We start from the raw sequence: 13,906 nt of genomic DNA, 5'->3' as shown, positions 1-13,906 counted from the left end.
CTGGTGTAAAAAGAATGCACGTGAGATGAGACCAGACCCACAGCGTGCCCCTCCCTCCCGCACTGTACAGAGAGCACTTCCTGCACCGGGATGCACCTTGCATTGATGTCTCGTGCTGCTGCAACAGGGTAATGCCCCAAATACCTAGTGGATCAAAACCACACAGCACAATCCCCCATGTTTCTGTTGGGCTCCTAGGAAAGGGTGCTGGGCATTTAGCGCAAATCAAAGCCCAGTTTCTGGTGAGGAGCAGGCACGTATCTTCAGGAGGGAGGCACAAGAACCGTGATGATTGCAACCAACTTTAGATTTAGTTAAGTTTGAAACTGAAAGCAGCATTGGGCGGGGGGATGGGGGGGGGAGAAAGGAGAAGATGATCCCAAGCAAAGCAAAACCAGAAATGGCTCCCCTTCACCGTAGCGTCTGTGCTTCATGTAATTGTCTTCAGAGCTATCCAGGCAGTGCTGTTATCCCCATTTTACAGGTGGGGAGCTGAGCCACACAGAGAGGAAGTCACCGAGGCAGTCTGTGGTAGAGCAGGGACTTGAACTCAGGACTCCTGGCTCATGCTCTAATCACTGGACCATCCTTGCCCTCTGAGCCTGCTTAGCAGAGATTCACACAGCTCTCGTCAGAGACAGGAAGGGTTTCTGTGGCTTGCCTGGGCACAGACTGGGAATCAGGAAACCTTGCTTCTACTCCCAGTTTTGCTGCTCGCTCACAGCATCAGTTCAGCCAGGTCACTTCCCCATCTGTAAAATGGGGCCGTGAGCCTCGGGCTCCTTTTGTAATGGCACTTGGTGATCTCCAGGTGAAACGCGTGAGGTGAGAACTCAGCACCAGGATTTCAAAAGTGCTCAGCCCCCACTGTGCACCCAGCTTACTTAGGGGTCCCCGGGCAAGTCTGATATTCCTACATAACTGGAATGATACTGTACACGTTTCGATGTTTTGAAACTAAATGTTTAGGTTGATTTGAAATGAAAAAATTTGCTTCTAATCAATGTTGTTTTTTTTAACTGAAAATGAAATGGTTTAAAGTCAATGTGAAACAAAAACAAAAATTATGAGACTTGAGCTGGCTTCCGATCTGTTGTGCTGAGCACATCCCAGGGTGACCCCGATTCCAGTGGATGGTCAGTGGGGCGCACAGGGGGTATCTATGCTGATCAGGGGATGGGGAGCCTAGTATTGTTTTGGCTCATTCATCCTTTGGCCGAGGGAGATTCCAATCCAAGAGTCACTGTCCCTTCTCTGTCTTGCCCCCGATGAATAAATAGCGTCCCTAAAGAATAAGGGCTAACGCTGCAGCGAACAAGAATGACAGAAGTTGTAGCAGGTGGCAGCACCTGTGCCCTATCTAATTCCAGCCCCATCTGCAATACATCCCAGCTGGAGAGAATGCAACAGAAATAGACTCTGAAAGTGACTCAGAGTCAGGGGGGGAAACAGTATGTGGTGACCCTGGCTTCAGAAACATAACCTGCTGCGGGGGAGGGCTAGTGTCTGTGGGGAAAACTTTGGCCCTTTCTGTCAAACAGCTGTGGGTGATTCCCCTTCAGAACTCATCCTTGCCCTCCCCAAAGCTGGCTGCTGGAGTCTAGAAAGGGACCAGCTAGAATCCCCATGTGCTGGAATTGCACAGCAGCTGTTGTGGTATTAGCGTTTGACATACTGGCTTGTTTCTGGACTAACTTTCAAGTGGCTTCTTCTTTAGAGAGGTGTGTGAGCTTCTCATACTGGAGTCCTTGTCAGATTCTCTTTTTTTCTCTCCTTTTTCTTTCCTTCCCATTTTCTGGTGCTTGTCTGAACTGTATCCCCAAATTTTTCGATGTTCATCTGTCAGTAAGACACCTGCAGGGTGGCCTATGAGTTTCCAGGGGTCAATGCTTGGAGAAATCTATTGCACGGCCTGCTGTCACATACCTAGGATGTGTCCCTGCGGCTGTGTTACTGGATGTGGAGGACGTATTGCAGTATGGTTCTGCCGAAGTAGTCTCATGAGGGAGAAGGGCAAGGGAATGAGAGAGGTTATTAGACTGTCACTTATGAAAAAAACTATAGACTCTTTGTTTATCTTAGGGATGAATAATGACAAAAGCAAACTACTCTAACTTCCAAACCCTCTTCCTTGTTTCTCTGAGTGGCTCGAGTCCGTGGTTGGAGTTCCCTCAACTCATTGCTTGTATCTTACAAACAGAACTTAAATCAACACAGACAATTGTGACAGCTGACACAACCCACAGAGAGCAGCTCGGCACAATGGCAATGACTTATTCCACCACCACCTCGGATCTGGGGCAGACAGAAGCCATGTGAAAGGAGTGAGTCATCATTATTTTTTTTCCCCATTCATCGCGGCTTTTGTCTGCTTGACAAAATGTCCTTTTGGTGTGTTATGGTCTTGACTTATTTTTTGTTCTTTGCTTCCTCGAATCAGGCCTGTCTCCCAATGACAACATCAACTCTCACCACCAAAGGACTAGAACCTGCATAAACCACCAGACCTCTGAAGAAGCGACTCTGTATCCTTGCCAGGAAACGTGTTCTGCAGGTTTATAACCCATGGTGTAGCTGGGGTTCCCCGAGGCTTTCTGCCCTCCTTAAAAGCCAGCAGGTGAGAACTCAGCAAAGGTAACCCCTTAGGTAACATCTTTAGGGATGGGCACACTGGTTCAGGTAGAAGAAGCAACAACCCAAACTGGACCTTTGCCCATTGTTTTTGGACATGACTCAATTTAAACTGGACTTTCAGCCATTTCACAAACCTAGAGCTGAACGTTCACCGGAACGGACACGTTAAAGTTCTGAGAAATTGGGTTAACTCTCTGCTGTGTTCCTGCACCGCTGCCCTCCTCCCAAGTCAGTAATTTGCACATCAGCTTATGTTGTGCCCCTGGACTGCTGGGCGCTTCAGGTCTCTGCGATTTATGCCATGCTTGGCCACAACCCAACCTGTTCCTTCAGCTCTGCCGACAGTGGGTTAGAAAATCGGAGCAGAGGGGATGAGTGTGGTGAGACCGTCCAGCCGCTTGACGTGGTTTAACTGTGTGTGTGGTTTTGACAAGGAGAGTAATTGGATATTCCTCCTCTGAGCTAACACTACAAGACGGGAGCAAAGGGCTGCAGTGTAGCAGGGGTGGGTTTTTGTTTTTTTCTTTTCTTCTTGCACTGTGCACAGTTCTGGTGCTGGCTCCTTCTGGATCAGAGCTATCCAGCGAAGCGGCAACTGGCTTCATAACCTCTTTCCCTTTGTGCTGAAACCCTAAACTGAGGTGCTCTTCAGCTACTCAGGGAATCTTCTAGGTTTCATCTTCGCCCGGGGGCGAGAAGTTGCCTATTGTACTTGCCTGTTATGATATGAACCATTCGCTTGGCATTCAGCTGGAGTCACTAAGGATCAGGCTGCATGGGATCTTCCTTTATCTCTCTCTCCCTTGTTCCACTGACTCAAGCTTATGATGAAAAGCTAATCTCCCTCTTTCTTCTCCTAATACGCTTTTTCTAAAGGGAATCTAGGGTGGGTGAAAGAGGCTGGATTGACATCCCTGGAACCTTAAACCCCATAGTTCTCCTAAGAACAGGTGCCCAGGCAGCAACGGTGTAAGAGTTTACGGGGAATCAACACAGAATTACTCCCTTTCTGCAGTTAGACTAGCCAGGCTATCATGTTAGTCGGGTAGATATCCATGCTCATGCTTGAGGACAGAAGCCAGCCGCTAACTCTTCCCAGCCCTGCACTCCCATAGCCAAGGGTAGCAGAGGGCACCAGTTCCTTTAAGAGAGGCACTGCCAGCCCACCTCTTCTGGAGGTTAGGCCCTTCAGGGGAGAGGGGTTTCTAGGAGATGCACTCTCCCCAGAGTGACTGAGCTGAACGCCCCCCGACCGCATAAGGCAGAAATCACATGGTGGCCAAGCTATAAAATGAGCCGCTCTTTGCTTAGGGGGAGAAGAGAGTGGGAGGAAGCGAAGCGTGCACACACTGCGGGGGAGAGAAGTACCATGGGAAGGGGCTGTGGGGAAGGGTCTGCAGGGAGGGTCAGATGGAGAAGGATGCTGAGGGAAAGTGAGGCAAGAAGGAAAAGGCCTGGGGCAATATAACACTGGTGGGCTGCAGGCCCTGTGTTTGGGGGTGAACTGTCATTTAGGGGCCTCACGCTGGATTGGCTGGAGGGCTAAACCCCAGCAAGGCCAGGGGGAGAGCCTAGGCTACCAGCGGGGGCAGAGGCAAACAGAGGTGTGGACACGTGACTACATACCAAGAGAGGAAGAACCCCTTACGGGGAATAACTTTCTTTGTGTAGATTGTAAAGCTGCTTCTGTGGCATCTGGAGATGGATACTGGATGTTCCTAAACTTTCTCTATCCTCCTCCCTAGCCTGCCTGTGTGCCCAGCCAGGCCTCGGAGTGGCTGTCTCTAGGGGCACCGAGAGAATTCAGTCTCTCCAGCAGTCCTGAGCCCTGCAAAAAAGGGGACTAACCGAGCTCTAGACGCCCGTCTATTGGGAACGGCATTAAGACGGGTAACCTAGCCCAGATTCCGTGGACCACTGCGGAGTGCTTTTTGTTCACTGCTGACCCAGACCGCAGCCTACAGATGAAAAGCTGGAATCAGTGTAGAGGAAAGAGGCCTTGGGTTCCACTGCTAATCTCTGTAGGCGGCACAGTCCCGTCCCGGCCGCTTTTTAGGGGATAAATGAAAAGTATAAAAATATTTGTTGCAAAATGAGTGAGGAGGAGGGTTGGGCTGATCTGAGCAGCAGAGCTCAGCAGTCACACGGAGCTCGTGTCAGGAAAGGGACCAGGATAACTTGCTGCTCAAGGGACTCTGGAGAAAGCGAGGTGATCTAGCTCCGTAAATTCAGCCTGGGATCTGGAAGGCATGCTGAGCGCCTCACCTTTCTGCCACCAGCACCACTGCCAACCACCACGTGGGACAGAGATGCTGTTTTGGTGGTGTAAAATGCTACATGAAATATGGCTCGCATCCCCTGCCGTAACGGTTCCGCTATACTGACAACCAAGACAAGAAAAAACAAGACCCTGTATTTTTGTCAGGAAAAGTGCACTTAGCAAGACAAGCTGTTGGTTCTTAGTCACTTTTCTAACCATTAGCCAAACTCTTGTGACAAAGGTTCTGAGCCTGCATAGTAGATGGTTGAAGTCTGTGCCTATGTCTCACTCCCAGGGGCTGCCTAGACCCCTTGATCATTCGGGAGGAAAGAAAGCAGGACCCATTATGCCGAAAACAATAGGCACTTACCATGAGGTTTGGCTCTGAAAAGTGACAGTAAAAATGCCATTGTGCAGTTCTGTGTTTTGTTGTTTCTAAATAGAAGTAGAAGGATTTTTTTTTCCTAACTGCTGGCCCTGCAGTCTCAGCCTGGGATCTGAAAGTCAAGCTGGCTTCTTTCTTCCTTATGTAGCATCACTAGTGATATACGTGTTTGCAGATGCTACTAGAGTCTCAATGATATCTGTACAATCAGATGCCTTCAAATGACACACTACTGGTATGGAACCGGTGTCGTCCTGCTGCCTTCAAAGGGGTTTGCATGGATGATTGGATCTTAATCCACAGTTCTGTTGAAGGAATAGAATCTAGCTAGCAATCCCATATCTATGTTGGCTGCACAGAGCTAACCGGAGTGAAAAGCAGTAGAGACTTGTTTTAGTCAGTGAAGTCAACTCTGAATGCATCTTCTGGTGATTGGAGGTGCCACTTTTCATTTGTCCCCTATTAAAATAGAACTGCCCTTTAATTTAAAATAGAATCCCCATTTGCTGTAATACCACTAAGGCTTATGTCTTCTGAAGATATTACGGCATGACAAACGCTTGATGCGTCTACGCATGAGAAAGCAATGGTCCCCCACGCATGCTCCCCGCTGCTTTTCTGAGTAGAATGCACTGGGAAGACGTATAATAGACGCACGGATGGCATTAAACACAGGTCAGGAAAGGGATTCTCCTGCAGCCGCTGCAGCACGGAAACAATTCCTAATAAAGGACACAACCTTTGGCCGGGTTGTATTTTTCTTCCCTGCTGTTGGCAGAGGTTGGTGTTTTTTATGCGAATGCTTTATCTGTGGCTGAATTTGCCTAGCTCCGGATTTGTTGACACTGGAAGAGGGTCAATATTTCTCTGCAAGAGGTGATGTAAGTGGCTGGCGAGCTGTTGACTCAAAGAGGAATTACTAATTTCTTAACAGCTTGTCAACAAATCTGTTTACACTTCAGCAACCAATGGATTTCTCGAGCTCTTCAAATATAAACTGAGAGCCTGTTTGTTTTACAGGGGCACTGTAAGGTTAAAAATGATCCGCCGCTTTCAGCCCAGGGTTATGTCAGTGCATACACTCACAGGCATTCGTGTGGCTAAGGGCACACTGCTGGTCAGTATAGTGAAAGGGTGCCCAAAGAAGGGGCACTGGCATGCGATATGCATACCCTCCTCTGGCTCCTTTGGGGGTGAGCCCTGGACACAACTCCCAGCCCTATCCCTGATCTCCGCCATCTTTCTAATAGTGTGGTGGGATATTTGTTTGCATTTAAAGCAGGAAATCCAGGGCTTCTACTGGAATTCCTGAGGAAAGGGTTGTTATCCCTCCCATTGGTTCATTTAAAAATGATTTTACTATTTATCCCATTAACTTTATAACTAACTTTGTCTATCTATGTAGGGATGGGACAGCTAAGGGGCATAGTAGAATGGGCTACACAGCTGCTTATCTTATGGTTGCTGGTTCAAATCCAGCCCCACTAGGTAGAAAGCTGTTAGTGTGTGGTGGCCTGGGAGAAATGGGCAGGTGGCCATTTTAGTCTAGTTCCATGTGTACTATGTGACAGACCCAGACCAGTGGGGTACAGGAGTCTGGTAGAGGGCAAATCTACTGGTCACTGGATGAGTAGTTTTCTGTTCCCTGAGTGACCAGAGCAGGGGCTGCACTAGAGTAATCAGGAACTTGCTAGAACCAGTTAAGGCAGGCAGGCTAATTAGGACACCTGGAGCCAATTAAGAAGAAGCTGCTAGAATCAATTAAGGCAGGCTAATCAAGGCACCTGGGTTTTAAAAGGAGCTCACTTCAGTTTGTGGTGTGAGTGTGAGGAGCTGGGAGCAAGAGGTGCAAGGAGCTGAGAGTGAGAGGGTGTGCTGCTGGAGGACTGAGGAGCACAAGCATTATCAGACACCAGGAGGAAGGTCCTGTGGTGAGAATAAGGAAGGTGTTTGGAGGAGGCCATGGGGAAGGAGCCCAGGGAGTTGTAGCTGTCATGCAGCTGTTACAGGAGGCACTATAGACAGCTGCAGTCCACAGGGCCCTGGACTGGAACCCGGAGTAGAGGGCGGGCCCGGGTTCCCCCCAAACCTCCCAATTGACCTGGACTGTGGGTTCTTCCAGAGGGGAAGGTCTCTGGGCTGTTCCCCAACCCACCTGGTGAATCTTTGCGGCAAGAAAATCCACCAATAAGCGCAGGACCCATCAAGATAGAGGAGGAACTTTGTCACAACAGGTATTCAGACTGTGCGCACACAATCCAAGTCAGGCCTGTCCCTCTTCACTAGCACTTCCATTCGTTATTTTCGTGTCCCCTCGGAGATACCAAGAAATGTCTTGGTGGAAATGCATCCATTCCATTCCTCCTTGCCCGGGCTCGCTCTTGATGGCTGTCTTTCTGGTTGGAAGGCAGGGTAGAATTGCACAAAGGCTGGCCGCGTTAGATGGCTTTTGCTCTGTTTTGTGTCTGCACTGCAAAATGCTGCGCATGCCTTTAAGCATTTACACTGCTTCGAAGCAACGGCGACCCAGCTCTGGTCAGCCTCTTCTCTTGCCTAATACATTCTGCAGTGCACTTCCTAACGTTAGCACGGAAATCATGCACAGAAAAGGTTTGCCCTCGGTGTGCGTTTGTTCTTTTTGTTACACTATAAATGTGTGTTGATTAAAGTCCCCTAGGGTAAGCTAGTTTGTAGCGCTGCAAAACTTGAGTAAAGTAAAAAATCTGCCCCAGTCTAACACCACCAAATAAATACAAATGTTTGCAATGCTCTGACATGCCCTCAGAGTCTAAAGAGAAAAGGTTCCTAACCCAGCCGGGCTCTAGGGGCAGTATTCATTTTAAAAATGATTTTTTTGCACATATGACTGTTGTTCTGCTGGCAGCCAATCTAGATTAACCCTTTTAAATGGTGATGAACATTTTTGTCAATTTCAATGACTAATTGCAAAAATCAAAATGTTTGCAAAATATCTGCCCCGCCAGCGTCCACACACATCCAGTGTGTCTGTGAAAGCCCTTTATTCATCCCCGCATTTGGCATTTACCAAGCAAACAAGGGAACATGGCATGCAGATACCCGTTTGAATGCACAAAAGTCTTGGTGAAAGGCATGCACCTGACAGTTCTGGGGCCTGAAATCCTAGTTTAGCTCCAGAACAAACACAACAAAGGCAGTAGCAGGTGGATTCTCCATCACTGACCAGTTTTAAATCAAGATGGGATGTTTTTCTAAAGGATCTGTGCTAGGAATTACTGTGACAATGTTCTATGGCCTGTGTGCCACAGGAGGCCAGACCCTGACTGCCATGGTCCCTTCTGGTCTTGGAATCTCTGAAACTATAAGGGTATGTCTGCACTGCAAAAAATCCCACCTGCCGAAGCAAGACTCAGAGCCTGGGGCTACAGACTCGGGGTCACACTAAAAATTGGACTGTTGACGTTCCCAGTCGGGCTGGCGTCCGGGCTCTAGAGCCTGGCGAGGGGGTTCTCAGAACTCAAGCAGGAACGTCTACGCTGGTATTTTTAGCGCCATAACACAAAACTGAGTCAGTAGACCCAGTCTCTGAGACTTATCGCCCTAGGGTTTGGTTTTGATTTGCAATGTAGACATACCCTGAGGCCCCGGCTGAGATGAGATGAGCCCCTTGTGCAAGGCGCTGCAAAACACACAGACCGTCCTCCTGCAGGAGCTTGCAGTCTAACCAGACAAGATGGATCGAGTTGGGAGAAAAGAAGCAGCGTCCCCATTTTGCAGATGGGGGACCTGTGGCAGAGAAGACCTCGGTAACTCTCCAAGGTCACACAAGGTATCTGTGGAAGAGCTGGGAAACAAAGCCAGATCTCCTGGATCCCAGTCCAGTGCCTTATCCACAAGCCCATCCTTCCTTTCTCATCTCCAAACCCAAGCTTCACTGCTAATGTACCTTAGGGCTGGTCCACACTAACCCCCCAGTTCGAACTAAGATACACAACTTCAGCTATGTTATTCACGTAGCTGAAATTGTGTAAGTACCTTAGTTCGAACTACTTACCGCGGGTCCACATGCGGCAGGCAGGCTCCCCCGTCAACTCTGCGTACTCCTCTCGCGGAGCAGGAGTACTGGTGTCAACAGCGAGCACTTCCGGGATCGATTTATCGTGTCTAGACAAGACGCGATAAATCGATCCCAGAAGATCGATTGCTTACCGCCGAACCCGGAGGTAAGTATAGACGTACCCTTAGTCCTGACCTGGTGCCTCTGCCCTGCTGGAATGCTGCGCCCCAGCAGCTCCCATTGACTCCATTGGGCTTCACGGCAGGATCAGGACCATAGTAATTTGGACCCAGAACAATTTCTGGTCCACCTTTCCCAATAGTTCATCCTCAGCTCAGTGAGTTCCAGCTTTATCCCCCACCGGCTGGAGTGGATCTGTGCTGTTACCTCCTTCAAGCTGTACTTGTCTGCCTTGAAATAATCCAATTCACATTTAGCTCCGTTCCATTCAAAATAACCTGCAGCTGCAATTTTTAAGGGTGGTTTTTAACTGAATTCCCTTCATCCCAGGGTGTGTGGGATTTCCCCCTGACGTTTCAAGAGCAGATGGGCAGTGGGAAATTCCTGCAAGTCCCCCAGTGTACAGTTGTTCGGTGGAGTCTTGAAACTTGTATTGTGCACTACCAGTGCATCAGATGTGACTTTGCACCTGTATTTGCGCAGCAAAAAACTTTAGCTTTCCTATATATCAATAACTGGCACAAGCTGTATAGTATTATACATGATAGTTATGGCATTCTACAAATCTTTGAACCCTTAGCATCTTCACGGTGGTCCTGTGCTGTGTGCAATGGCCACTCAGAGCTTCACATCAAGAGCCACCAAAGCAGAGCAAAAGCAGACTCTCCACTAACTTCTAGCAGTGCAGGGACTAAGACACACAGCAGAGCAGTACTTATTCCATTCTAGTTGTATATCGTGTGAGTACCTTTGAAATAATTGTATTGCTGAAATTGTTTTATACTGTAAAACATGTTTGGATGGTCAAATATTTGTTCCTAAAGAGAGAGCTCCTATTAAGAAAAACAAAGGAACAGAGAGGGGCGCTTCATTGAAATTTTTCAAGAGCGATCTGCGATTGATTCTTGCCTTTGTTCCCAGAATATGGGGAGGCTGCTTGTGTGAATTTTGAGCTTTTGGACTTACAGTTAGGAAATAATTTCTCATTCAAGAAAGCAAGCCTCATTCCTGAAGCTGTATCACTTACCATGTGCTGTAGAAGAGAGTTGTAGTTAAGGTTGTCTGAGCTTTTCCATTCCAAGTCCCCATTTCCAGTCATTCATAACTTTTTGAAACTTTCAGCTACTCTGCTGAAATTTCCCATGTTTGGTCTCTGCACTAACATGAATTTTCTTGGGAAGTTTGGGCCTCCGATGCTTAGCCATTTTAGACTAAAGGAATGGAGGTGGATAAATGCAGAACGCTTGCTACTACTCTTTTTAAACAATCTTAGCACTGCAGAAGCTGTGGATATAAACCTACATTTTACATAGGAAATGGTCTTCACTTCAGGCAAATGGCTTTCAGTGTTGCTATGAAAATTGGTTTTGATCCAGTAGAGAGCTATAACCCTTTGAAAACTCTCTCCATGCACAGTGTGAGTAGCTGGAATCCTTGTCTTAGGCCTTGTCTCTGATTGAAGGTAGGTTCTGGGAGCCTTTTCATTGACTTCAAAGAGTTTTGGATCAAACTCTACGTACCCATGGAATGAGGCAGGACTTCCAGCCTCGTTCCCTGTGCGCCTTGCCTTATTCTTGACGCCCTTTGCACATTTCTTGCCCAATGGAGAAGCTCCTATTTCTTTAATGGGCCAAATGGAATCCTGGCCCCATTCAAGTCAATGCATGTTTTACCATCGTCCAAGATTTCACTGCAGATCTGGGCAGCTCCAAGCACTGAGGTGCTCAGCGTCTGCATCATAGTTTTGGTCTTGAGGCTCATTCCTACTTCAGGGGGAGAGTTTGAATATTCGTCTTGCTTCCTGCCATCTATCATCGGAGCCCTGGTTGCTATAATCATTTTTGGCGGGTTTCTGAGAGTGTCAGTGTTCGTGCGGGTTAAATCTCCAGCAAACTATTTGCCGAGCAAATAAAATCCCCGGGTCTATTGATTATCTCTTCTGAGGCATTTGATCTATTTCTTTACAGCCAGCTCGTGCCCTCTGGTCCATAGGTGTGCGGTTCTCCCCAAGTCCCACTGGAGCTGTGTGTGCTTGTCTGCAGAGGTTTTCTAATAGCTAACCCCCGAAGCACTGTATGAGATACAGCCAATGCCCTTGAGGCATATAAAATCAGAACACCCTGCACAAATAGATATGTAGATTATTGACCAGTCCCTGCATCCCATGCCCAGAGTCTGGGTCACGCCCTCTTCTTCGGGCTTCAGTTTTATTTCTTCCACATCAAACAGCTACAGCACATCAGTCCTCCCTTCCCCTAACCCAGGGTCTTCTGCCAGGACCTGTCTGTTCCCTACAGGTTTCCATTCTAGAGGCCGCTTGCTTCAGGTCCTACTCTGCTCCAGGTCCTCCTACAGGAACCAACTTGCTCCTGGTAGCTGCCTCCTGGCTTTTATGATCACCTGATCCCTAGGTGATAGCTGATCTGTTACAGGTGAGGCCGGGCCCGGATCCTCTCGAAGGACCAGACACCTCTGTGGCAAGATATCTCGACTGTGACAGTCCAGAGGTGTTTGCCCATCCTTCCTTTTGCCCAGCCCAGGAGCTGTATTGGTGAGACCAGCGGGAAGGAACACAAGCCGACCCACTGCATCGTTCAACCCCCAAACTCTTTAGCTTTGGCCTTTGTGAGAAAGATGAGTCCGTTTCATCTGGTGCGGACCCCCCACCCCAACACTTCTCCCCAGTGTAAATGCAGGGAGGATAGGATCAAACAAAAGAGGCACGTTCCCAGCCTCTCTTCCCACCCCCAACGCCCCCCTCCACTGGGGAGACATTCGCAAGTTCAACAAACATATGAAATATTCATGAAAACTTGTGCAAAACTGCCATACCATCTCTTTAGCCATATCCCTGTCGGAGTTTAGGATTCAGGTGCTCAGATGTGACGGGGCCGAGGGCCAGATTAACAACTGAAGAGATTTCCCCATCTCTGTTTTTTGCTGAGGACGGGCATGTGAAATGGGAACGATGTTTTCCCACAGAGAAAATGTGATTTTTTTGTTCCTAGCACAGCATTTTTTCCTGTGTGCCTTGAAGCCTTAAGGTCACTGCACCCAGCATGCACCAGCTTCCAAGACCACAACCCCAGAGCACCCCTTGATTGAGTCTGGAATATCCTTGCCAGATAAGAGAGGAGCAATCCTGATAGAGTTGCTGAAGACATCCCACCTGCCCCAACCACGCTTCTTCCTGGCACAGGTCCTCTGTCCATTTCCATCTCCAGTCACTAGCGTTTTCAGAGATGTCTGTGCATCTTCTTCTAGGGTTGATCGACTCCCAAACTGCAAAGCTTTCCAGAGCCATCTGAAGCAGTCCAGTAATGTCCCACGACCCTGGGCAGAGCACAGGGCACTTTCAAATGACTAGAGCACTTCACATTTTTGTATAATCTCCTTAATGTGGGGGCACTTGGGAGATCTCAGATTGCAGGAGTTCAGGGTAATTTTAACTTGCTGGAGCACTTCAAGTTTCCACAGATCTGATTGTGGCACTTAAGCGAGGTCTGAAGCCTGCCAAGCCGAAGGCTGGATGTGAACGGAGCTGGAGAGTGTCTCGTTTGGCTTCCCAGTGGAATAGGTGTTCACAGCACAAAATCTGCCACCACACTTGGCGCGGATCAGCCACCTCATGGGCAGGCCCAGCAGAGGAGTCAAGGATTGAACCGGCCATGGAGGCTGAGCTCCCCTGCCGTCCCTATAGGTGTGGGTCAGAGTTTGAGGCTTGTTATGGGTCAGCGATGTGGGATGTAGCTGTTTGCGGGACAGCTATGATTTCATTATCCTGGGCTGCCACTCAGTTACCTCTTAGCAGCACTATGTGGACACGTGGTTTTAAGATGAGCTGCATGTCACTTAATATTGTTTTGGGAAAACTGACAATGTTAATATACCACAAACCTGCCATGTGTGTGTGTACACACACCTCTACCTCGATATGGAATTGGAGGAGGCCAAATCACTGTGTAGACCTCTGCACACTCTGGTTTCTGCGAGTGTTTGGGATCTGCACGGTGATTTGGCCACCAATCCTAAGCAACATGAAATGTGGACTTTTTGATCCCAAAAGAGCAGCTAACCGTCTGTAAATGGGTGGGCTCATTTCCCCAGCCCATGCACCACAGAACACTCTCCAGCCACGGGATTCCAGCCCCTTTGTCTTCACGGCTTCAGTCTTATTTCTTCAAAATAACACAAGTTTAGCCTATCCATCATGTGCCTTGCAGCCTGACCCAGGGTATTCTTCAGGGGCTGGCCTACCCTCCACAGGCTGTCTGCCTGGTGCCAACCCAAGCCCCTCTGCTCTGATCTCCTCCATAGCCCGCTTCTTGCTGAATTACACTCCACAGGCCTTCAGCTGAACGGGGTGCTTTCCCTTGATCAGGCTGCCGGGCCCAACTGAACTACTTGCTGT

The 13,906-nt window shown here is 48.6% G+C and overlaps 1 long non-coding RNA gene across 1 annotated transcript in view; it reads left to right on the top strand.

Moving 5' to 3' along the window:
• The window catches only part of LOC135973619 (uncharacterized), a 58,671-nt gene that overhangs the window by 34,699 nt on the left and 10,066 nt on the right, over positions 1–13,906 (top strand). Inside the window, exons 2-3 of the long non-coding RNA XR_010590529.1 lie at positions 2,201–2,324; positions 2,441–2,617. This is a non-coding gene — a long non-coding RNA (uncharacterized LOC135973619). The remainder of the gene's footprint in view (positions 1–2,200; positions 2,325–2,440; positions 2,618–13,906) is intronic.

The sequence above is a fragment of the Chrysemys picta genome, chromosome 9, assembly GCF_011386835.1.
Source record: "Chrysemys picta bellii isolate R12L10 chromosome 9, ASM1138683v2, whole genome shotgun sequence".
In the NCBI taxonomy this organism is placed as follows: domain Eukaryota; kingdom Metazoa; phylum Chordata; order Testudines; family Emydidae; genus Chrysemys; species Chrysemys picta.
This window is presented reverse-complemented; position numbering and strand designations above follow the sequence as displayed.